The sequence below is a fragment of the Rhinopithecus roxellana genome, chromosome 11 (genome assembly GCF_007565055.1).
Source record: "Rhinopithecus roxellana isolate Shanxi Qingling chromosome 11, ASM756505v1, whole genome shotgun sequence".
NCBI classification, from domain to species: domain Eukaryota; kingdom Metazoa; phylum Chordata; class Mammalia; order Primates; family Cercopithecidae; genus Rhinopithecus; species Rhinopithecus roxellana.
Genome location: NC_044559.1, coordinates 1723172 through 1748443, shown reverse-complemented (window position 1 = coordinate 1748443; position 25272 = coordinate 1723172). Strand labels below are relative to the sequence as shown.

Genomic DNA, 25272 nt, shown 5'->3' with positions numbered 1-25272 from the left:
TTTAAAATGGCTTGTTCAGGAAAAATTAGTTTCAAAAGGTCTGGTAGTAGCTGTGTGTTACATTGCACATATTTCAGGAAGAAAATAGCAAGAAAAGTTATTTCCCTTGTGAAATGGTTATCACTCGCTTTCTCATTCTAGCGTGTTCGTCATCCAAACCTGGAAAGAAAATCCCAGCAGGAGCTGTTTCTGTATTTTTAGGTAACATAACCTAAGGTTTGCTTTCTAAAAACTACACAAATACTGTTTTTTTATTTTCAAAATTATCTTCTAAAGCCTGGCTGGGGACGAGAAAGCACCTGGGAGCTTCAAAGGGCTTTGAGCAGCTTATAGAAAGAGCTCATTTACTGATGTTAGCTCTTACTCTCCTAGAGCTCAGTGGCCTTGGACTTTTTTGTGTGTGAATGACCTGGTGATTCTCCATGGTGAGATCTTCTATAGCAGTAATGGATGGAGGCTATCTGGCCCTGTTAATGCACTTTGTGGATTAACTGAAATGCAAAGTTCTTGGTGGGTAATAATTATTTTCTGTAAATCCAACAGGCGCACACTGGCTCACAGCTGTGGCTGTCTTGTCCCTCCGCCCACAGGAGACACGAATGTGTTTGGTGCTGCCTCCATTCCATCACTGAAGGAGCCTGAGAAGCCTGAGCAGCCCACTCCAAGGAAAAGCCCCTACGTTCCCCCTCCCACTGGCCTCTTTGATGATGATGATGATGATGATGACGACTTTTTCTCGGCACCCCGCAGCAAACCTTCCAAAACAGGTACCTGTTCCTGCCTCTGTTTCTGGGACTTCAGCCAGAAAGAGAATGTTGCCTAAAAAGAACTTAAGCTCCCCTAGTTCTGTATCTCTTATAGTACCAGAATCCCTTCTCCAGCATTCCTGTCATTGAGCTGTTGTGTCTGTACTTACATAGGTGTGATGCCTGGGAGGTCTCTTTTGTGAACCAATCTTTTCTGCTCTGTAAGCTGATTACTATGATTATTTTCCTTATAGAAAGCGGAAATCTTTTTCCCTATAATTTTTGCTTAATTTCTAGTTCTGACCTTGGGAATTATAAAGTTTTAATCATACTTTCTTCCAGCTGACTTTAGTCAAATACATGAGCAGCGTGTTGTGTGCTGGCCGTTTAGTTCCCAGCTTCTCTTCTCTCTGCCAAAACGCTCGGGTGGCCTTGGTCTTTCCTCAGATGATGGGGTTTTCATCCCCTTGGCCACTTTGGCGTTCTCCTTTCTTTTCCTCTTAAATGTAAGTCCTGTGTTCCTGAAGTCATTCCTGTAAATCATTTGTTTTTAAATGTGCAGATGAATCTCCCAGAGGCTTTTGTCAAAATGAAGATTCGGATTCAGTAGGTCCAGGGTGGGGCCTGAGAATTTACATTTTCCGGCAAGCTTCATGGTCTGTAGATCACACTTGGAATAGAAAGACTTAGATTTATTGACTGCTTTTCCAGAAAAGAAAGGTAGATCCCTGCGGTGCACATGAATTTCAGCAAGTTGAAAAAATAAAAAAGGATGGCATAGGAATAGATGGAACCAGAATGCATTTAGAAGCAGGCTGTCCGGACTTACCAATCTTTTCCAGTGTTAGATGTAGAAAGTAAGAATGGAAGCCGAAGTGTGAGGGAAAACGATAGCCTAGTTAATCTAGAAAAAGTGCAAACGGATGCAGAATGCACCCAGGTCTCAGTGAAGTTGACAGTGAGTGAAGGTAGTAGTGCTTTTGTAGCTCCCCAGGACTCTCACTTAGTGGATATCTTTGAGAACTGATTTGGAATCACTAGTAAATTGATGCTGCTTTCTTTGACAACTGCTGTTCTCTTCGGACATTCATGAGTCAGTGACCTCATTTCAGCAACACATGCCCCATTCGGTACAGCAGTGCTTATGGTGGTGAAAATATTCATCAGCAGGGTAAGCTATGGCCCTTCTATTCAGTGGAATATTGTGTGACTGTTAAAAAGAATGGGGTCTACGCTTGTTGACTTGGGAAGGTTTTATAGGTACATTAAGTGGAAAACGCAAATGGTAAGACACATTGTTCAGAGTATCTTCTTATTTATAGTCGTATTTGTAAATAACTAAAATTAATTCATTAGTACATCCTTTGGGGGAATTGGAAGCATGTGTGCTGAACTGTTCCCAATGTCCGTCTTGTTTGAGTAGACTGATGTAATTATGAGGGGATTTCATTATTTGCTTTTATCTGCTTTTGTACAGTTTGATTTTTTTTTTTTTTTTTTGAGATGGAGTCTTGCTCTGTCTCCCAGGGTAGAGAGCTGTGGCGGATCTCGGTTCACTGCAACCTCCATCTCCTGGGTTCAACCAGTTCTTCTACCTTAGCCTCCTGAGTAGCTGGGATTACAGGTGTCCGCCACCATGCCCAACTAACTTATGCATTTTTAGTAGAGATGGGATTTCACCACCTTGGTCAGTCTGGTCTCAAACTCCTGACCTCAGGTGATCCGCCCGCCTCGGCCTCCCAAAGTGCTGGGATTACAGGCGTGAGCCACTGCACCCAGCCCAGTTTGATTTTTTTTAAAGCAGGAGCTGAGCCTTCATTTCTCAGATTACTTAGGTGATTGACTTTGTGGTCCTCTTAAGTTTCTTTCTTCCTCTAGATTTCTCTTCACCTTTTAAGTTATTCCAAGCTTCTCTAACCACAGGAGACTGCTGCTTGGACAAGCATATCAGCCTCATGGTTAAACTGTTTGTTCTGTCTTTCAACTGAGCTGCTAATATGCTCTTTGAAAAATTCCAAGGGAAGAGTATAGTTTCACTTACTATTTCTTTATAAGTAACCAAGAAACAACATAACTTTTATGTTAATCTTCGGGAGAGAAGAATTTCTTAATCTATGAATTTTGTGGTAGAATTTTTTGTGGTAGGATTTTTGGGCTTATTGTAATTTTACACCTTGGTATTTTTAAAGGCAAAGTCCAATCCGCTGCCAATATCTTTGGTGACGAAGAAGGAGATCTGTTCAAAGAAAAAGCCCAAGCATTGCCAGAAGCCACTGTGAGTCAGACAGATGAAAATAAAGCAAGAGCAGAAAAAAAGGTGAGCAGGATGGAAGAGTTAACGCAGGAGCATTGATCTGTGGCGTTTTAATAATTCACGCGGAACCCAAAGGGAAGTATTGTTCCCTTACACGTTCATATTGAAGAACTTCAAACAGAAAGTGGAAAGAATATTGCAGTGAACACCCAAATAACTACCACCCAAACTGATCAGTTCTTAGGGTTTTGGCAAATATTTTACAGATGTAAACCTTGTTACGTATCTATTTTTTTCCTGAACTATTTGCATGCAAGTTGTTTGAACTGTTTGCTGCATGGAACTGTTTGTGTGTAGTCATTGTGACATTCTACCCCTAAATATTTCATTAAGCCTCTCTTGAAAAGACTTCCATATAACAACAGTGTCATGATCAACAGCTGTGAGACTAACAGTAATTCTATAGTAGAATCTAATATCTAGTCTGTATTAGAATTGCTCCTGTTTGCCCCAAAATATCTTTGTAAAATCACCCCAACAAATAGAATACAGATTTACAATTATCTCGCCTATAGTTTATATTGTAATTTCCTCTCTTGTTCCCAAAATGCCATTTATAGCAGCGGTCCCCAACCTTTTTGGCATTAGGGACGTAAGGAGAGTGCAACTTGCAACCTAGATCCCTCGCAGGCACAGTTCACAATAGGGTTTGTCCTCCTGTGAGAATCTGATGCTGCCGCTGATCTGACAGGAGGAGGAGCTCAGGCAGTAATGCTTGCTGCTCACCTCACCTCCTACTGTGCGGCCTGGCTCCTAACAGGCCATGGACTGGTCTTCAGCCCAGAGTTGGGGACCCCTGCTTTATAGTTTTTTTGTGTGTTTTGATTTTTTTTTAAGAAACCCAGGATTCAGGCAGTGTGTCTGCATTGCATTTGGTTGTCCTGTCTCTTTGGTCTCCTGAATGTAGAGCAACACCTCCCACATCTTTTTTTTTTTTTTTTTTTTTAATGTCCAGCCACTTGTCTTGTAGAATGTGTCTCATGAATTTGCTTGGTTATTTTCCTCTGAGTAGATTCAGAGTCAGAGCAGTTTTGGCAAGAGTACAAGCAGACAGGGTTGTGCACTTCCCATTGGATCATCTCCCAAGACAAATCAGGTCCACTGTCTGCCTCATTCAGACACGTTTGTCACTTGGTTGTTAGAGTGCCCACCACACTGCTTCACTGGAAAGGATCCTGTTCTCTTTTGCCATTGATAAGTTGATCTCTAAAGTGATAGGTGAACACAGTGTGAATATCTGTTGTCTCCCAGCCTTTTACTCAGTGTTTTAAAAATCCATTGATGATCTTTTCCTGAATTGGTTAACCTGTTAGCGAGCATAAACCACCGCTTTTTTAATTCTATATTTCTTATGGGTTGACATTCTTCTGAATAAAGAGTTTCTTCTTCCTCTCCTTCCCTGACTTTTAGTATTTCTTTGGGATCATGGATTCATTCTTCAATGTAAGTGATAATCCATTACTATCATTCTTCTTCTTCTTCCTTTTTTTTTTCTTTTTTGAGACAGGATCTTGCTCTGTTGTCCAGGCTAGAGTGTAGTGGTGCAATCACAGCTCACTGCAACCTCAGCCTCCTGGGTTCAAGTGATTCTCTCCAGCCTCAGCCTACCAAGTAGCTGGGACTGCATGCACACAACACCATGCCCAGCTAATTTTTGTATTTTTTGTAGAGACTGGGTTTGACCATGTTGGCCAGACCATCATTCTTTTGATGCTCAGATTGACCTGAGTTTGGCCAGTGCTTGTGTCCCCAGCAGTCTTGAAGCCCTTCTGACTGTTTGATATTTCACTGCTGTCCCGCACAGCTGATCCCTCCTCTTTCTACAGTTCGTCTTATCATGTCATGTCCTGGCTGCGAAACCCTGACTTTCTCCTGCCCACCACCTAAGGCCCAGGATTCAGAACCTGATAGGCCTGTCAGGCAGCCTGCCTTTCCATGCTGTCTCTCATTGCATATGTCCCATCTATGTACCCATTACCCAGGCAGTGTGTCCTGCCCCCCGATACACCAGATGTGTCCTCTGTTTGTCTTACTGTTCTCTTAACAGACCTCTCGGCTTGGTGCCTATCATAGCAGAGACTCCGTGCACTCTCTAAATGGTTGATTGAGTAAACCCTCTTTTCTGGGTATCTTATTTGTTAATGCTTAATTTTTCTTTTTCTCCCCCCCCCCCCCCCCAACAAAGGTTACCTTACCTTCCAGCAAAAATCTCAAGTCCTCGTCAGAAACAAAGACTCCAAAAGGCTTATTTTCAGATGAGGAGGACTCTGAGGTATGGTATTCTTTTCCTTAGTTGTTGGTGTTGGTCTATGAATATGACATAGAAACTATTTCTGAATCAGGTTTTTCTCAGTGGAGATATAAGACTTTTTGTTAAGTACTCCAGTTCTTTAAAAATTATCTCTAGAGGCCAGGAACTGTGGTTCATGCCTGTAATCCCAGTACTTTGGGAGGCCAAGGCAGGAAGACACCTGAGGTTAGGAATTTCACACCAGGCTGGCCAACGTGATGAAACCCTGTCTCTATTAAAAATACAAAAATTTGCTGGATATGGTGGTGCGAGCCTGTAATCCCAGTTGCTCAGGAGGCTGAGAGAGGAGATTCACTTGAACCCGGGAGGCAGAAGTTGCAATGAACCAACATCATACCATTGCACTCTAGCCTGGGCGACAGAGCGAGACTTCTTCTCAAAATAAATAAATGAATAAAACATAATCTCTTGAGAGCTTAGGGTCTTTGGAAAGCAATATGTTTACAATACTTTTCACTTTTGGGTTGGACTGTATTTACATTTCCTGGGATGAAAATACTCTCTCTTTAGGATGCTCAGATTTTAGACAGTTAATGGGCTCATGATGTGATGAGGAGCTTGCACCAGAGTAGAGGTCACCGTGCTCCTTCCTTTATTCACATTCTCACTAACTGGACCATGGCTTAGTGCTGTAGCGGAAGGATTCTGGCATAGCCATCTGTCTTGTGGAGACTGAGACCGCTAACAGGCTGTGGGACCCTGGTTCACAGGTTGCTTCGGGCCCTCCAGGCACCTTAGAACCACCTCTCAGAATTTCACTGCTTTTCCTGAGTCTCTCAGGCCTAGGTCATCTTAGATCTAATTTTAAGTTAGCCTTTTAGGAGATCAGAGACCTGTATGAGAATGTAATGGGAAGTGATAAGCCCCTTTTACAGAAAAATATGTGGACATGGCAGAAACTTACATGTATTTCAAGAAACTGTGGGCTCTAGGTTAGGCTCGCACGGTTGGACTTTGCACTCACAGCAAGGATGAACGTGGAACCCTTTGGAAGTAGAGTGATTGCCCTTGATGTAAAGAATACCTTTGAGGCTATTATTTCACTGAAGGCTAGTGTACAAAACATGGGAATTAACCAGAGTCCAGTTAAGTCACAACCCTGAGCCCTGAGAAACAGCATGATGGGGCCTCCACCATCTTATGCTCATGGATTCCGTGTGTCACCCACACCTGCACCTCGGGGTCTTTGCACCTGCCCCTGCCACTCTGAGGAATGCTATTCCCAGAATCCAGCTTGCTTCCTCCCTCTTTCTGTGTGAGGCCTCCCTGACGAAATACACACAACTGGAGGCCTGCTAGCACATGCCACCCTATACTCCTGGTCCCCTTTCCTGTTTCACAGTTTACCACAGCACGTGTTCCAAGGGACAATGTATATTTACTTGTTTATTGTCTGCGCTTTCCACTAAAGTAAGTGCCATGAGGGCAGGACTTTTTATTTCCTGTTTGTATCCTTAACAGCCTGTCCTTAATACCAGTGCTTGGCATGTGGTAAGCCATCCAGTAATTGTCGACTAGACAAGAAAACCAAATGTGAGCAATTGCAGTGACTTACGAGGTGTTCTGGTTATTTGTTGCTGTGAAACAACTTAACTCCAACACTTAGTGGTTTACAACACCAGTAGTTTTTTTGTCTCACAGTTCCAGAGGTTGACTGGGCTTAGCTAGGCCATTGTTACTGAGGGTCTCTTGTGTCTGAAGGTGGCTGGACTGAGGATCATCTCACTCATATGTCTGGTACCTGGGCACTGGGGCCCCTGGGACATCTCTCATTAGCTCTTTGCGGCTACCAGCATGTAGTCAGGGAAAGCGGGCCTCATACATGCTAGCTCAGGGCTGTAGGAGAGATTTCTCAGAGAAAGCCAAATGGAGGCCGTGTCACCTTCTGTGTTCCAGCCTTGGAAGTCAACGGTGTTCCTTTTGCTTCATTTGTTGATCAAGATGGTCACAATGGCCCATCCAGGTTCATGGGGAGGGGCCGTAGGCTCCCCTTCTTGATGGTGGGAGTGTAAATGAACTCTCAGACTTGTGTGAAAACCCTCCCAAAGGCTTTGCCCCATGTGTGTCATCATAGAGTGAATGTTTTTATTGGCTATTGTTGGGATTCTGAGGCGAGGAGAAGTAAAACTAAGGCAGTCTAAGAGTTAAAGCTTTGGACCCGAAGGAATGTGTCCTGAGTCCTTTCTGTAAATCTCAAGTGTGAGGCTGACACTTTCCCTGTGAAGTCATTCGGGGAGAACATATTTGAGGTAATGGAAGTGTGTTTTTTGCAGTACCAAGAAAGGTATTAGTTAAGGGTCCAAAACTGTGATGTTGACTTTGTTTTTGTTGTTTGCTTTGGTTTACTTTCATTTTCTTAGATCAGCAGAACCCTTTCTCTTGCCGTTGTGTAACATGCAGGAGGGGCACGGGATGCCCGGAATTCCCCTTGTGGGCTCTTCAATCTAAGTAAACCCATGGAACTCCAGGGAAGGGGAAAACCACTGTATGGAGGAGATCTCGCTTAGTGAACTCATTAGGTCTATATTTGAGGAGTAGACATCGACTCCGTAATTTAAAAAAGAAAAAAAAAAAACTGTCTGAAGAAGTCTTAGAAAATATGTTCTTGGCCTATTTAATTGTTCGGCTCTTGTGTATTGAAGTGTCTCTTCCCAAGGGAATAGATGTCCCATTTTATGTTTCTACTTCATGTAGCTCAATTTGCAGGTCTTTCTTTGCAGGGTAAGCTGATGTTTTATAACATTTTGAAAATTTCTTTATTTTTATATTTTTTACTTTTTTTGAGATGAAATTTTATCTTTTTGCCCAGTCTGGAGTGCAGTGGTACGATCTCGGCTCACTGCAACCTCCATCTTCCAGGTTCAAGCAATTCTCCTGCCTCAGCCTCCTGAGTAGCTGGGATTACAGGCACCCACTACCACACCTGGCTAATTTTGTGTTTTTAGTAGAGATGGGGTTTTGACATGTTGCACAAGCTGATCTCGAACTCCTGACCTGAGGTGATCCACCTGCCCCAGCCTCCCAAAATGCTGGGACTATAGGCATGAGCCACAGCGCCAGGCTGAAAGTTTCTTTAGAATCTAGCAGGTCTTATCCTGGTTTGCAACATCATATACCTGTAGTTAAGCTAAGTAGACTACCAAACATTTAAAAATAGAAATTTAATTTTTATTTATTTAAAAGGAGTAAGTCAGTTGGGTGTGGTGGCTCATGCCTATAATTCCAGCACTTTGGGAGGCTGAGGCAGGTGAATCACGAGGTCAGGAGATCGAGACCACCCTGGCTAACATGGTGAAACCGGGTCTCTACTAAAAATACAAAAAAATTAGGTGGGCGTGGTGGCAGGCACCTGTAGTCCCAGCTACTCTGGAGGCTGAGGCAGGAGAATGGCTTGAACCCGGGAGGCGGAGCTTGCAGTGAGCCGATATCGTGCCATTGCACCCCAGCCTGGGTGACTGAGCGAGACTCCATCTCAAAAAAAAAAAAAAGAAAAAGAAATAAATCATAATCTTAGGAGAGAAGGGTGTTACTAAATAAAATAGTTGTAGCTCCATTAATTTGGGAATCTAGCCCCTGTTTCTTTATTGACCCTGTCTAATCTCTGATTCTTTAGACAGTAATAGGAAGCCATTCTTATTTATTTACTTTTTTAGCATGGTGTAGGAAATTGATTTGAAAACTTCTTCCTGCCTCCTGTCACTGGGGTGGGAATTCAGAAGCCTCTTTGCTCTGCAAGGCCACCAGATCCTGCAGCTCTCCTCCTCCTTATCACCATTGCACACACCCGGCACAGACCCTGAGGCCCATCCCTTTAAGGCCACCTTCCCTCTAAGGAAAGAAGCCTAGATACATGGCAGCCGTCATGTCTGAGTCACTTGTGTTTCATACTCACCTGATATTTTTAAACTGATATTCCTGTTAACAGCAACTTTAATTTCAATCCAACAGGATTTGTTTTCTTCTCAAAGTGCGAGTAAGTTAAAAGGTGCGTCTCAGCTCCCTCGCAAGCTCCCCACGTCGGTTTCCCTGTTCGATGATGAAGACGAAGAGGTAAACTTTGTTATTGCAACACTAGATAATTTAGATTAGGAGAAAACGGTTATTGATGTAACTTTCTACCCAGAGGCTCATACACAGCAAAAGGTGGTAGGGAAGCAGTCAGGCTGCCTGAAGTTTATATAATAAAAATATTTCCGTTTTTATTTCAGTGACTTCTTCCTTATATTTTCCTAGCTGTGCAATGGAGAAGACATTAGATTCTTTTTTTTTTTTGAGACGGAGTCTCGCTCTGTCACCCAGGCTGGAGTGCAGTGGCCAGATCTCAGCTCACTGCAAGCTCCGCCTCCCGGGTTTATGCCATTCTCCTGCCTCAGCCTCCCGAGTAGCTGGGACTACAGGCGCCGCCACCTCGCCTGGCTAGATTTTTGTATTTTTAGTAGAGACGGGGTTTCACCGTGTTAGCCAGGATGGTCTCGATCTCCTGACCTCGTGATCTGCCCGTCTCGGCCTCCCAAAGTGCTGGGATTACAGGCTTGAGCCACCGCGCCCGGCCTCCGACATTAGATTCTTGACGCAGTTCTTTTATTTTGTTGTTTTTGAGATGGAGTCTTTCTCTGTCACCCAGGCTGGGGTGCAGTGGTGCGATCTCAGCTCACTGCAACCAGGTTCAAGTGAGTCTCCTACCTCAGCCTCCCGAGTAGCTGTGACTACAGGCACGCACCACCACACCCGGCTAATTTTTGTATTGTTAGTAGAGACAGGGTTTCACCATGTTGGCCAGGCTAGTCTCAAACTCCTGATCTCAGGTGATCCACCTGCGTTGGCCTCCCTAAGTGCGAGGATTACAGGTATGAGCCACCATGCCTGGCCTCATAGGTCTTATTTTTAAAAATCCACCTTTGAGAAATACAGTGTGGAGGTTGTTTTGACTTCCATATTGCAGTGAAAAATCCATACATAACTTTTTACTTCCCAAAAACTTACCTACTAATAGCTTACTGTTAACCAGAAGCCTCATGGATAACATAAACAGTTGATTAACATAAAAATAGTATAGTATCCATTTATATATTTTTGTATTCCTGACATATCTAGCATTTCCTTAATTTTTTTTGTATTTCTAGGCTACTTGGTTTGTTTGCAAGATTTTTCAAATTGTTGCAAATGTCCAAAAAATTTTTCAACATATTACTGATAAAACATTTGTGTAGAAGTGGGCGTGTGCAACTCAAACCTGTATCATTCAGGGTCAGCTGTATTTTAGAGAGTGGATCAATGTTATACCCAATGACCTACAAGAATGTCTTGGATCAAGTGGAGATACAAAGGAGAAGGCAGCCATGTCCTGACCATGGCCTTTCTTTCCCATCCTGGATAGAGAGAGCACACTGGGGAAGAGAAATAAGAGAGAAGACACCCCAAACCTTAACTCTGATGCAGTACTGGGCAGTGATGAACTCATAGGCTTTGCCATCAGACCCCTGGGTTCATATCCCAGCTCCACTACTGGCAATCCAGGGACCTGGAGCAAGTAACTTACCCTTCCTTAAGCTCACATGGTTTAACAGTGAGTAGGATCATTGTGGCAGCTGTAACTACTAGTGTGACACTCTTGCAGAGTTCCGGCACACAGTAAGTGCACAGTGAATGTGAGCTTTATCATTAGTATCCCCAGTGGACACCGGCTCATTACTCTCCTGGCCTGTCCTATATTACCGTACTCTCCTTAAAGGAGACTTCATCCAGGAAGACACTCCCTTCATCCATCTTCACATTCCAGGGCTGTTCACCTGCTGTTAAGAGTTTGTCCATCCTCAGACTCACGCCCTCTGATGCTTTTGTTCCCCTTACCTGAATAAAAGCACCTTAATAAATACAACTTTTGGGGAATGCTTGACCACAGAAGAATTTACAAATGCCATTAAACCTAGTACACCAGCAATTTTATTTAGTAAACTATTTCTTCACTTTGTATAAGCTCTTTGAAACTAATGAGGAATACAAGTCATGCCTTCCCTCCATCCCAGGAGTATGTCTTTCTTACCTATAAAGGAGTGGAGACAGACCCCTAGTTCTCTCCTTTGAGGTATTGTTCTGGTTTCTCATTTGTGGAGAGGACAGTGTGAGTTTCTGGCTGCTGCAGGGGCTCCCATGCCCATTGCAGGCTGTAACCCCCTGAAATGAGCAGAGAGGCACTTGCCCACAGGGCGACTGGATGGGGCTCAGTTTCTCCTTATACTTCGTGATCTCATTTGCATGTTGTCCTCTTGCTTCTTCCCAGCTGTTCTGCCTTCGAGTTCTATGGTCATCTCTTTCCCTTCTATGGGTGCAGTGGGAAAAGGCTGTAGTTTGGGATTTACTAGCATTTTGTAGGTTTTCCCCGCCAGAGGTGTTATTTGTATACCTGACTGGAGACTTACTTCCTAACAGTTTGATGTAGGAAGACATCTTATGTTTTCTGTTTATAAAGTTGTCTTACCTTTCTGCCATTTGCTTTTCTAGGATAATCTTTTTGGGGGTACAGCTGCTAAGAAGCAGACATTGTCTCTACAAGCTCAGAGAGAAGAGAAAGCAAAACCCTCTGAGCTCTCCAAAAAGAAAGCATCTGCCCTGTTGTTCAGCAGTGAGGAAGTGAGCTGAGGTTTCTCCTAAAGAAGAGGGGAGTATTTGATGAGATTTAAGAGTCAAAGCCATCCCAAGTATTTTCTTTTTCTACCTGTTTTATATCTAGTGACATTCAGTCACCAAAGGCGATGTTCACAAGATTGTCTTTTCTGAAGGAAGACATTTAATGTAATAAATAATTTAAAGATGAATCTCTTCAGAATGGTTCGGAATAAATATGACTCCCGCACGATAGTACATGCTCCTTCTAATGAGTTAGGCCGGCTACGGGAGAAATGATTTCTCACCCATCACTAGGTTCATGGTCGAGTCCCCTATAACAAATGACAGATTAACCAGAGAAAAGTGTGCAAGTTTATTGAAGATAAGTTTTACCTGACACAGGAGCCTTCAGAAAGGAAGACTCAGAGAAACAGGAAATCCTGTGTCGATTGTATGCTGTCTGATGAAGAAGCGGACAGTTTTGGAGAAGCACCGTTAGATGAAAGGGGTGTGACCTGATGGGAATAAGCTGGGAGAGCTCAGCAAGGCCTGTGTGGTCAGATCATTCTCTGCATCTTTACAAATAAGGAGGCTCCTTTCCTCTGGGAATAGGGAGGACTGGAATGAAAGTCTTATGACCTACTCCAGAGAGGGTTAGAGGATTCTTCTATGGCCTGCTGCAGAGGAGAAGGGCCAGGGAAAGATCAGAAAGATCTTTCTGCTTCTCAAATGCCAAGGTGTCATATTTTGAGGTAGCATGTCCCATATACCCCAATGGCCATATATAGTAGTATCTTGTTAAATGACTACTGTGTTTCATTAATTTAGAACTATAGCTAGACATGGTAGGCGTTACCTATTGAGGTTAAATTCCTTTTTGAAGAGTCTTACCAATATTTCTGTTTGTGATCAGGATAGATATTACCAAAGTCAGTAGTGAATATCAGTTAGTTTATTTGCTAACTCAATCAGATTTGGTAGCAGGAAATCAGATTTGGCTGTGCAGAAAAAGACTTTAAATATGATATTGGCCGGGCGCAGTGGCTCACGCCTGTAATCCCAGTACTTTGGGAGGCCGAGGCAGGTGGATCACAAGGTCAGGAGATTGAGATCACCTTGGCTAACATGGTGAAACCCCGTCTCTACTAAAAAATACAAGTAGTTAGCCATATGTGGTGGCAGGCACCTGTAGTCCCAGCTACTCGGGAGGTTGAGGCAGGAGAATGGCGTGAACCCAGGAGGCAGAGCTTGCAGTGAGCTGAGATGGCGCCATTGCACTCCAGCCTGGGTGACAGAGCGAGACTCCATCTCAAAAAAAAAAAAAAAAAAAAAAAAAAATATATATATATATATATATATATGATGATATTAAAAATCCTGAGTATTAAACATCATCCTGTGTTATTGCAGGCAAGTTAGGAGGGGGTGAACTGGATATATAATTCACAGATATGTTCATGTTCTTATTGAAAGCAATTTTAAAATTCCAAAGCAGATTGCAAAAAAAAATGTATTAAAAGCTTATGTGGCCGGGTGTGGTGGCTCACGCCTGTAATCCCAGCACTTTGAGAGTCCGAGGCAGGCAGATCACCTGAGGTCGGGATTTCGAGACCAGCCTGACCAACATGGAGAAACCCCGTCTTTATTAAGAGTACAAAAAAATTAGCCGGGTGTAGTGGCGCATGCCTGTAATCGCAACTACTCAGGAGGCTGAGGCAGCAGAATCACTTGAACCCAGGAGGCAGAGGTTGCAGTGAGCCAAGATCATGCCACTGCTCTCCAGCCTGAGCCACAGAGCGAGACTCTGTCTCAAAAAAGGGGGGAAAAAAAAAGACCTAAGGAGTGCTGACAGCGGATCCCAGCTCCAGAGATTCTGAATTCATCCGTCTGGGGTATAGCCTCGTCGTTGGAGTTTTGTGATGCTCTCCAGTGGATTCCAGGGTTTAGTCACTGCTAAACGTTGAGGAGCACTTCTCAAACTTCAATGTTTAAGAAATCATCTGGGCACCCTGTGAAATGCAGGTTCTGATTCAGAAAGTAGGGGTGGGGCCTGAAATTCTGCATAATCTGCTGCTGCCTTGTGGCCTCCACCTGGATTTGCAAGACTGTAGACTCCAGAGATCAGAGCACTTATGCAAGTGGTTGGGAGTTCTTTGATTTAAAGGGGTGTGAGCATAGCCTAGTGGAATTTCTTTAAATGCTTTCTAAAGGCCACATTCAGTCTTGTGGTAAAAAGATTACTAGCAGTTTTTCATTGTGTCTTCTTCACATGTGTGTTGCATGAGTTTTGACACTTTTTTTTTTCAATCTGCTTTAGGACTTTTAAAATTAAAATATCATTCTTGTCTGGAGTTGGAAGTTTTTGAGTTCTTGGTATTTTTACATTCGGCTTCCTTCTTATAGCCTCTGTAATTAATGTTGATCCTCTGAAGTAGACAAGTCATTTGTCGTAACACAGTGCAGAACTACAGTGAGAAGAGACATCATGGCAGGTGTTGGAGGAGGAAATCATGAGAAGCTCTGTGAGGTCAGAGAACCCAGCTGTCTAGATTTGAGTTCAAAGAAAAGTCTTAAGCATGAGCTTTCTTCAAGATTGATGCACTAAGTTTAATACTTAGTTTAAATACAACTTAGTTTAACAAATATAAGTTTTATTTTACTCCCCATGTTTTATAATCTAAATTGCCATTGGATTTTTTTTTTTTTTTTTTTTTTTTTTTGAGACAGAGTCTCATTCTGTCCCCTAGGCTGGAGTGCAGTGGTATGATCTCTGTTCACTGCAAGCTCCACCTCCCAAGTTCATGCCATTCTCCTGCCTCAGCCTCCCAAGTAGCTGAGACTACAGGCTCCCACCACCACGCCCGGCTAATTTTTTTGTATTTTTAGTAGAGATGGTGTTTCACCGTGTGAACCAGGTTGCTCTCAATCTCCTGACCCATGGTCGGCCCACCTCAGCCTCCCAAAGTGCTGGGATTACAGGCGTGAGACACTGCACCCGGCCTATGTCAACATAATGGCAGCTTCACATTCTGGATATCTTTATGTTGGGGCAAAAGTTTCAAAGGTAACTGCTCTTCTGTAGCTAAGCTTTTTTAGAGCAGAGGATGGAGCAAATTCTGAGTTACTGAAATTACATATTCAGCACTATTGCCTTGTTTACCTTCAATTTCATCTTTGGAGTTGTGTTTTTAGAACTTTTTCAGAAGAGATGAGAGGAATGCTTTGGGAATTGATTTAGAAATCTTTTTGGTGTCATTACTTCTAATAGCTAGATATATTTTTTAATTGTAAAAAATCTGGAAATACTTTTTTCTCTACCTGCCCCCATTTTTTTTTTTTTTTTTTTTTTTTTTGAGACTAGGTCTGGTTGTGTAGCCCAGCCTGGGGTGTGGTTGCAAAATCACAGCTTGCTGCACCTTTGAACTCCAGGCCTCCAGTGATCCTCCCACCTTAGCCTCCTGAATAGCTGGGACTACAGGTGTGTGCCATCATGCCCAGCTAATTTTTTTTTTTAAATTTTTTTGTACAGACAAGGGTCTCACTATATTGCCCAGGCTGGTCTCAACCTTTTTGCCTCAAGTGATTCTCCCAACTTGGCTTCCTGAATTGCTGGGATTACAGGCATGAGCCACCGTGGCCAGTTTTTTTTCTGTTTTGTTTCCTGTTCCCCTTCTGTTTTGTTTTTTTTTAGCTGTTTTTCTATCCCATCTTGAAGTCTTCATTGCCCCCTCATTTTCCAATATCATGAGTCCCACAGTATACTCAGCTAAGCATGACCACGTACCGTTTCAAGAAGCCATTCATGGACCCAGCTTTTAGTACTGGCTGGGTCTTTGACCTGCTGCAGCTTCCATTTGCTCCTCAGCTACCCTCTAGGCATCCAGTCTGGCTTAACCAGATTTCATGGCCTCATTTTGTCCTCTGCTACAGTGATTTCTACTCCTGAGGAGAAGCATAACTATCTTCTAGAGGGAAACATTTTCGCTTTGGGTTATCAACCTTGGTTCTTTTGGGATATTGGAAATTACCCCATTGAATGACCCAGACTTACAGTGGAAGTTCCAGCACAATTAATGCTGTTCAGAGTTGTCCTTTTTCTTCTGGCTTGTAGTTACATTATCCATTCTCATTATAGATGAAGAACTTCCAAATCTGTTTGTTACCTTCTACTCTCCCCCAGCCTGTTATTTTCAGGGTCTCACTATGGAAGAACACTGTGGTGAAGGAAACACTCTGAATTCCTTGGGCAGGCATAGTCACTCATGTCTTTATTTCTGTCATGTTCATTTTGCAGTCCTGACACCTGACTTTTGTTGCTAGAGCTGCAACTATGTAGGTAGAAGTACTGTTGGCTTCGGGGATACACACACTGGCAACTCTATAGTACACGCTTATTTGGTATAGCATAAGTATGTTTTTAAGAATTCATGTTATCCAAAATTATAAAAGCAATTCTTTGAATGAGTGAAAGAAAGAGGGTTAAGGTTAGCTCCATACAAAGTCATATATAAGCAATGCAGCTTTTTAATTTAGCTTTTATTTAAGAGCAATGACCCTTTACCTATCACCAGCAGTATTATTAGCCTGGCACCTTGTATTACTCTATTCCTCATCGTTTTGAAATATGGTGCAACGACACTCAAAAGAGCTGTGCTACAAGAAACAACTTTCCTTTCTGTAATGTCCTCCCTTTTAGGATCACTAGGAGTCTGTACAATGCAATTCAGATTCCTGAATTAATTATCTTTCCTATTAGTGTTATCAAAACTCATAGCAGATTCCTGTATGTGCATGTATGTTATGAGTTGGATAAACGTTGGTGGACTTCATTTGGAGTGAATCAGAATGGGATTCCTGTGAGAAGCCAACACCCCTCTAAACAAGCTTTTGGAGCATGACATGGCTTGGGTGTTTTCTCCCCTCCAAATCTCATGTTGAAATGTGATCCCCAGTGTTGGAGGTGGGCCTAGTGGGAGGTGTTTGGATCATGTGTGTGGATCCTTGTGCATGTCTTGGTGCTGTCCTTGTGGTAATGAATGAGTTCTCACTCTGAGTTCACATGAGATCTGGTTTAAAAAAAACCTGGGTGCCTGGCACAGTGGCTCACGCCTGTAATCTCAGCACTTTGGGAGGCCGAGGGTGGCGGATCACAAGGTTAGGAGATGGAGATCATCCTGGCCAACATCTTGAAACCCCGTCTCTACTGAAAATACAAAAATTCATCAGGTGTAGTGGCACGCATCTGTAGTCCCAGCTAGTTGGGAGGCTGAGGCAAGAGAATAGCTTGAACCCAGGAGGCTGAGGTTGCAGTGAGCTGAGATCACACCACTGCACTCCAGCCTGGGCAACAGAGCAAGACTCTGTCTCAAAAAAACCAAAAAAACAAAAAACAAACAAACAAAAAAACAACCTGGCACCTCCTCCTTCTCTCTCTCTCTTGTTCTCTCACCATGTAATATGCTGGCTCCTCTCCTCCTGCCATGATTGTAAGCTTCCTGAGGCACTCACTGGAAGCAGATACCAGCATTATACTTCTTGTACAGTCTACAGAACCATCAGCAAAAATAAACCTCTTTTATTTATAAATTGCCCAGTCTCAGGTATTCCTTCATAGCAACACAAACCGGCTAATGCAGAGGATAACCAAATGTTTATTAATGTCTAAAACTTGGATAATACCTTACCTATAGCACAGGTTTGCTCTGAGGATCAATTGAAAGAGTAAAATATCTGTTCTTTCCTTGAACAAAACTCTTGGCTTCGGGGATACACACACTGGCAACTTAATGAGTACCAACATGTGCAAAACACTGTGGTAGGGGATAGAGATCAGACGTGCCCCCTTCAGTTTAGGAAAAAATGAAATTGTTATGGGCCAGGGGCAGTGGCTCACACCTGTAATCCCAGCACTTTGGGAGGCCGAGGAGGGTGGCTCATGAGGTCAGGAAATCGATATTATCGTGGCTAACACGGTGAAACCCCGTCTCTACTAAAAATATAAAAAATTAGCCGGGTGTGGTGGCAGGCACCTGTAGTCCCAGCTACTTAGGAGGCTGAGGCAGAAGAATGGCGTGAACCTGGGAGGCGGTGCTTGCAGTGAGTCCAGATCGTGCCACTGCGCTCCAGCCTGGGCAACAGAGCGAGACTCCATCTCAAAAAACAAAAATAAATAAAATAAAATAAAGAAATTGTTATGGGTGCAATATATGATGTAGGTAGTAGTGTAAAAGGGGTAGGTATAAAAACTCTGTGGAATAGTTGATATTGGAGCTGAATGTTGAAAGGTGATTAGGTGTTTGTCAGGTAATCACGTGTGCACATGAAGTAAGTAGAGCAGAGCAGGAGCAACAACATAGAAGCTGATGTGTTCTGAAGCTGCAGATGCAGGTGATTAGAGGATAGAAGTACCAGAGATGTTGCAAGATGAGGTGAGGTGCACCCGCAAGTTTATTATGGTGATGAGCAGCGGCGACAGTGGTGGCGGCGTCCCGGAGCAGGAGGATTCCGTGCTGTTCCGGCGGGGCACAGGCCAGAGGGATGATTCTGATATTTGGGATGATACAGCATTGATAAAAGCATATGATAAAGCTGTGGCTTCATTTAAGCATGCTCTAAAGAGTGGTGACATTTGTGAAACTTCAGGTAAACCCAAAGCCACACCTAAAAGAAAACCTGCTAAGAAGAATAAACGCCAAAAGAAGAATACTGCAGCTCCCTTAAAACAGTGGAAAGTTGGGGACAAATGTTCTGTCATTTGGTCAGAAGATGGTTGCATTTACCCAGCTACCATTGCTTCAATTGATTTTAAGAGAGAAACCTGTGTTGTGGTTTACTCTGGATATGGCAATAGAGAGGAGCAAAATCTGTCCGATCTACTTTCCCCAATCTCTGGCGTAGCTAATGATATAGAACAGAATGCTCAAGAGAATGAAAATGAAAGCCAAGCTTCAACAGATGAAGTGAGAACTCCAGGTCTCCTGGAGATAGATCAGATAACATCACGTCCAAATGTGCTCCGTGGAACTCTTTTCTCCCTCCGCACCCCCACCCCATGCCAGGGCCAAGACTTGGACCAGGAGAGCCAGGTCTAAAATGCAATGGCCCACGACCACCACCGCCAGCACCACCACCCCACTTACTATCATGCTGGCTGCCTCCATTTCCTTCTGGACCACCAAAAATTCCCCACCACCTCCCATATGTCCAGATTCTCTTGATGATGCTGATGCTTTGGGAAGTATGTTAATTTTGTGGTACATGAGTGGCTATCATACTGGCTATTACATGGGTTTCAGACAAAATCAAAAAGAAGGAAGGTGCTCACATTCCTTAAATTAAGGAGAAATGCTGGCATAGAGCAGCACTAAATGACACCACTAGAGAAACGGTCAGACAGATCTGGAATGTGAAGCGTTATAGAAGATAACTGGCCTCATTTCTTCAAAATACCGGTGTTGGGAAAGAAAAAAGGAAGTGGAGTGGGTAACTCTTCTAGATTAAAAGTTATGTAATAACCAAATGCAATGTGAAATATTTTATTGGGCCCTATTTTGAAAAACCATCTGTAAAAGACTGGGGTGGGGGTGGGAGGCCAGCACCGTGGTGAGGCAGTTGAGAAAATTGGAATATGGATTAGATTTTGAATGATACTGGATAATTATTGATAATTTTATGAGCTGTGAGAAGGGTGTTATCGTTTATAAAAGACTGTCTTAATTTGCATACTTAAGCATTTAGGAATGAAGTGTTAGAGCGTCTTAAAGTGTTTAAAATGGTTTAACAAAATTTGATGTGATGCATATGTGGCAAAATGTTACAGAATCTAACTGGTGGACATGGCTGTTCATTGTACTTTTTTTTCTATCTTCTGTATGTTTAAAAGGATATAATAAAAATATTTAATTTTTTTAAATTAAAAAAAGATGAGGTGAGGTATGTAGATAAGTAAAATGGGGCAGGAATGTGAGATGCATAATCTTGGGAGCATTTCTAAGGAGTCTGAGTTTTATTCTATAGACAGGGAGAAGTCATTATACGACCTTGAAGCAAGAAATAACATGATCAGCTCTACGTTTTCAAAAGATAACTGTGCTCCACATTATGTGTCATTAGGGGAATGCAAATTAAAACAACAGTGACGTACTGTTACATGACGGTTACAATGGCTGAAATCCAAAACACTGACAACACCAAAGCTGGTGAAGATGGGGAACAACAGGAACTCTCATTCACCGCTGGTGGGAATACAACATGGTACTTTGGAAGATTGTTTGGCAACTTCTTACATATTCTTACTGTATGATCCAGCAATTATGCTCCTTGGAATTTGCCCAAGTGAGTTGAAAACATGTTCACACAAAAACCTGCATACAGATGTGTATGGAAGCTTTTTTCATAATTTCCAAATCTTGGAAGCAGCTAAGATGTCCTTCAGTAGATGAATGTGTAAATAAACTCTGTAGTATACCCAGACAATGGACTGTTATTCAGCACCAAAAAGAAAAGAGCTATCAACCCATGAAAAGACATGGAGGAACCTTAAAAATGTGTGTTACTATGTGAAGGAAGCCAGTCTGAAAAGGCTGTATACTATAAAATTCTGAATTATGTTCTGGAAAAGGTAAAACTATGGAGATGGTAAAAAGTGTAGTGTTTGCCAGGATCTGAGGGGAGAGAGGAAGGAATAGGCAAAGCACAGAGGGATCGTAGCATAGCGTATGTATTCTGTGTGGTACTGTAATGGTGGATACACGTCATTACGCATTAGTTCAAATCTATCAAGAGTGAACCCTAATGTAAATTACAAACTTCAATTTTTGTGTGAAAATGATGTGTCACTGTGGGGTTCATCAGGTGTAACAAATGTACTACTCTGGTGCGGGTTGTGATAGAAGGCGGCTGTGGGAGTGGGGGGCATATAGGAACTCTCTAATTTCTGCTCAGTTCTACTGCTTAAAACATGAAATCTATCCAAAAAGGAAAATTTTCATGTTTAGACTAACTTAGTTCATTTCCCTCATTTAGTTCCTTCATTGTTGAGGTTTCATGGCAATGCATTCTAAATCAAACATAAAATTATTCTATAACTTTCTGTGACTTCTCCCCTTGCTTAAACATCATTGTGGAATAGTGTAAAAATATGATACCCTAATCTAGTTTTCATAAACTTTTTTCAAAGTTGAAAGAAAAAAAACTGGCATCATGGACAGATGGGTTGAAAGAGTGAAAGGCAAGAATCGAGGATCAAAACTAGGCCATGAAAATTGCTCAGTTGAGAGCTAATGAAGCCATAAATTAAGTCCTAATCAGTGTAGATGGCATGGGTGACAAATTTAAACAATATTAAGAGGCCGGGCACAGTGGCTCATGCCTGTAATCCCAGCCCTTTGGGAGGCCAAGGCGGGCAGATCACAAGGTCAGGAGTTCAAGACCAGTCTGGTTAATATGGTGAAACCCTGTCTGTACTAAAAATACAAAAATTAGCTGGGCATGGTGGTGCGTGCCTGTAGTCCCAGCTACTCAGGAGGCTGAGGCAGGAGAATCGCTTGAACCCAGGAGGTGGAGGTTGCAGTGAGCCGAGATCACGCCACTGCACTCCAGCCTGGGTGACAGAGAGAGACTCTGTCTCAAAAAGAAAAAAAAAAAAAATTAAGAAGTCATATTGTCTAGAATTGGTCATTTCTAGGTGTCATGGGGTTGGGGGAAAATCCAAAATGATTGACAGATCATTATGAGTGATGGTACGAGGCATCTCTTTATCAAGATGAGGACTACAGGAAAGCAGGAGGTTTGTGGGAAAAATGATAAGTTTTGAGCATGTTGGATTTCAGATGCCTCTGGAGTATCATGCATATGAAGTGGAGATTACTAACAAAACCACAACCTTTAAAAATAACTGCTTCTTTAAACATGCTTATATTGTAGTGAGTTCAGTGATATCTCATATCCTTTGGTAGAAAAAATTGTAGAAGATTTGTGTATGGCTCATTTCTCTGACTCTTGCACTTTCATAGTGTTCACTGTCTGTTCACCTAGGTTTACTTTCTGATACCCTTCTCCCACTCTGAGGCTTTACCTATCCTGAAATACATTTAAAAATTTACCCCTGTCAGAAACACTTCCCAACTCATCCTATAAGTCCGGTATTACCCTGATACCAAATCCAGACAGACATAAAGAAAACTGTAGATCGTCTCTTATGATTATAGACACAGAGATCCTGAGGAAATACTTCCAGACCAAATCCATCAACATATGTAAAGGATTACATACCACGTACAAGTGGGATTTATCCCAGTAATGCAAGATTGATTTGACGCACAAAAATTAATGTAATACGTGAATAAAAGGGGAAAGAAAATCACATGATTATTTCAATAGTCACTGAAGAAAGCATTTGACAAAATTCACACCCCTTCATGATTAAAAAGAAAACCCACCTAGAGTAGGAATAGAAGGGAAGCTCCTCAACCTGATAGTGGATATCTATAAAACCCCACAGTTAACATTATACGTAAAGGTTTCCTTCTATAGTCAGGAATAAGACAAGGATGTCCAGTCTCACCACTTTTATTCAATCTTGTACTGAAGGTTCTAGAGCAGGGCAATTAGGCAAGAAAGGGAAATAAGAAGGGCATGGTGGCTCATGCCTGTAATCCCGGCACTTGGGAGGCTGAGGTGGTTGGATCACCTGAGGTCAGGAGTTCAAGACCAGCCTGGCCAACTTGGTGAAACCTGGTCACTAATAAAAATACAAAAATTTGCCTGGTGTGGTGGTGGGTACCTGTAATCCCAGCCACTTGGGAGGTGGAGGCAGGAGAATCACTAGAACCCAGTAGGCAGAGGTTGCAGTGAGCCAAGATTGAGCCACTGTACTCCACCCTGGGCAATCGCGCGAGACTCTCTCTCAAAAAAATGGCGGGGCAGGGGGGAAATAAAAGAGCATATAGATTACAAAGGGAGAAGTAAAGCTCTATTTGTAAATGACATGATCTTGTATATAAAGCTTTTATATAGAAGATATTTAGGAAGATCTAAATAACTGAATGAACTAAATAAACAGTTCAGCACAGTTGCAGTGTACAAGATCAATATATTAAAATCAGTTGTGTTTCTATACACTAGTATTGAACAATCTGAAATTAATTAAGATGGTGATTCCATTTATGATACCATTTAAAGGAATAAAATACTTAGGAATAAATTTAACAAAAGAGAACAAAACTTGTGCTCTAAAAATTGTAAAACATTGTTGAAATAAATTAGGTATAAACTGAAAAATAGTACATATTTATGGATTAGAAGTCTTAGTATTAACATTGCAATACTCTCCAAATTGACAGACTTAATATAATCCCTGTCAAAATCCCAGCTAACATTTTTGCAAAATGGGCATACTTAAAATTCATATGGCAATTCAAGGAGCTCAGAATAGCCAACAATCTAAAAACAGAAGAACAAATTGGAGGCCTCACACTGCCTAATTTCAGAACTTACTACAAAGCTGTAGTAATTAAGATAGTGTGGCACTGGCATAGGTAGATCACTAGCATAAAGAGTCTGGAAATAAACCTTCACATTTACAATAAATTGATTTTTAACGAGGATCCAAGACAATTCAATTTTGAAAGAATGGTTTTCCTGACAAATGATACTAGAACAACTGGTTATCCACATGCAGAAGAATAAAGTTAGACCCTACCTCACACCATACACAAAATTAAATTGAAATTGGACAATACACCTAAATATAAGAGCTAAAACTATACAACTCTTAGAAAAATATGTAAGTCAATCTTTACTACTGTGCGTTAGGCCAAGTTTTTGAAGTACGACAAAAGAAAAATAGACAAATGAGACTTTACCGAAATTAAAAACTTTTGTGTCTCAAAAGATACCATCAAGAAAATTAAAAGACAACCCACAAAATGAGAGAAAATATTTGCCATTTATATATCCATTAGTATTTTTATCTAGAATATGTAATATAAAAACTCATACAACTCAATAAAAAATTCAACTAAAAATAGACAAAATATGTGAATAGGCATTTCTCCAAAGAATGTATGCAAATGGCCAAGAATCACATTAAAAAGATGCTCAATATTATTAGTTGTTAGAGAAATGGAAATCAGACCACAGTGAGATACTACTTCACACCCACTAGGATAGCTTTAATCAAAAAGACAGAAGTATTGGCAAGGGTGTGGAGAAATTGGCACCCTCATTCATTGTTGGTGGGACTCTAAAATGATCCATACCATTTAGAAAACAGTTCGGTAGTTCCACAAAGTGCTAAACATAAGAGTTACCACATAACCCAGCAAAGCTACTTCAAAGAGAAAGGAAAACATATGTTTACACAAAAACTTGCAGTTGAATGTTCATCTTAGCATTATGTGTAACAGCCCCAAATTGGAAACAACTCAAATGCTCATCAACTGATGGATGGATAAACAACATGAGATATATTGCTACAAGGGACTATTTTTCAATAATAAAAAGGAGCGAAGTACTGATATATCTTAGAACATGATGAACTTTGAAAACATTATGCTAAGTGAAAGAAACCAGTCACAAAAAATCATATGTGATTCTATTCATGTGAATGTCCAGAATAGACTAATTTGGAGACAGAAAGTAGATTAGTGGTTGCCTAGGGTTGAGTGGGGAACTGGGGGAATTTGGGAGTGATGGTTACAGGGTATGGCGTTCCTTTTAGAGGTGATGAAAATTTTCTAAAGCAAATGTAGTGATGGTTGCACAACTCTGTGTACATAATAAAAACCGTTGAATTTTAGGCTTTAAATGAGTGACTTTTATGGCATGGGAATTATATTTCAATAAAGTTTTTTTTTCTTTCTTTTTTTGAGATGGAGTCTTGCTCTGTCACCCAGGTTGGAGTGTAGTGGCGTGATGTTGGCTCATTGCAACCTCTGCCTTCTAGACTCAAGTGATTCTCTTGCCTCAGCCTCCCGTGTAGCTGGGACTACAGGCACGCATCACCATGCCCGGCTAATTTTTGTAGTTTTTGGTAGAGACAGTGTTTTGCCATGTTGGCCAGGCTAGTTTCTAACTCCTGACCTCAGGCGATTTGACTACCTCAGCTTCCCAAAGTGTTGGGTTTACAGGTGTGAGCCACTGTGCCTCGCCCTCAATAAAGCTGTTTTTAAAAAGGTTTACTCACCTCACCAGAAAGATGTATATCATTTTTCCTAGTTTAAGTTCAAGGCCCCCCTTTACAAATTTTTCGCTGATTAATAGTCTTTTCATGTCACTACATGGAGATCTCCTTC

The 25272-nt window shown here is 41.9% G+C and overlaps 1 long non-coding RNA gene and 1 pseudogene across 2 annotated transcripts in view; both read left to right on the top strand.

Moving 5' to 3' along the window:
• Positions 1-605: 605 nt before the first annotated feature.
• LOC115900436 lies at positions 606-11997 on the top strand. The gene is made up of 5 exons (XR_004060110.1): positions 606-767; positions 2936-3063; positions 5246-5332; positions 9320-9421; positions 11873-11997. It is a non-coding gene; the product is annotated as an uncharacterized LOC115900436 (long non-coding RNA).
• A 6432-nt stretch (positions 11998-18429) lies between these two features.
• Positions 18430-25272, top strand: part of LOC104662574 — a 27190-nt pseudogene continuing 20347 nt past the window's right edge. Inside the window, exon 1 of the transcript XR_004060174.1 lies at positions 18430-19459. The product of XR_004060174.1 is annotated as a survival motor neuron protein-like (transcript). The remainder of the gene's footprint in view (positions 19460-25272) is intronic.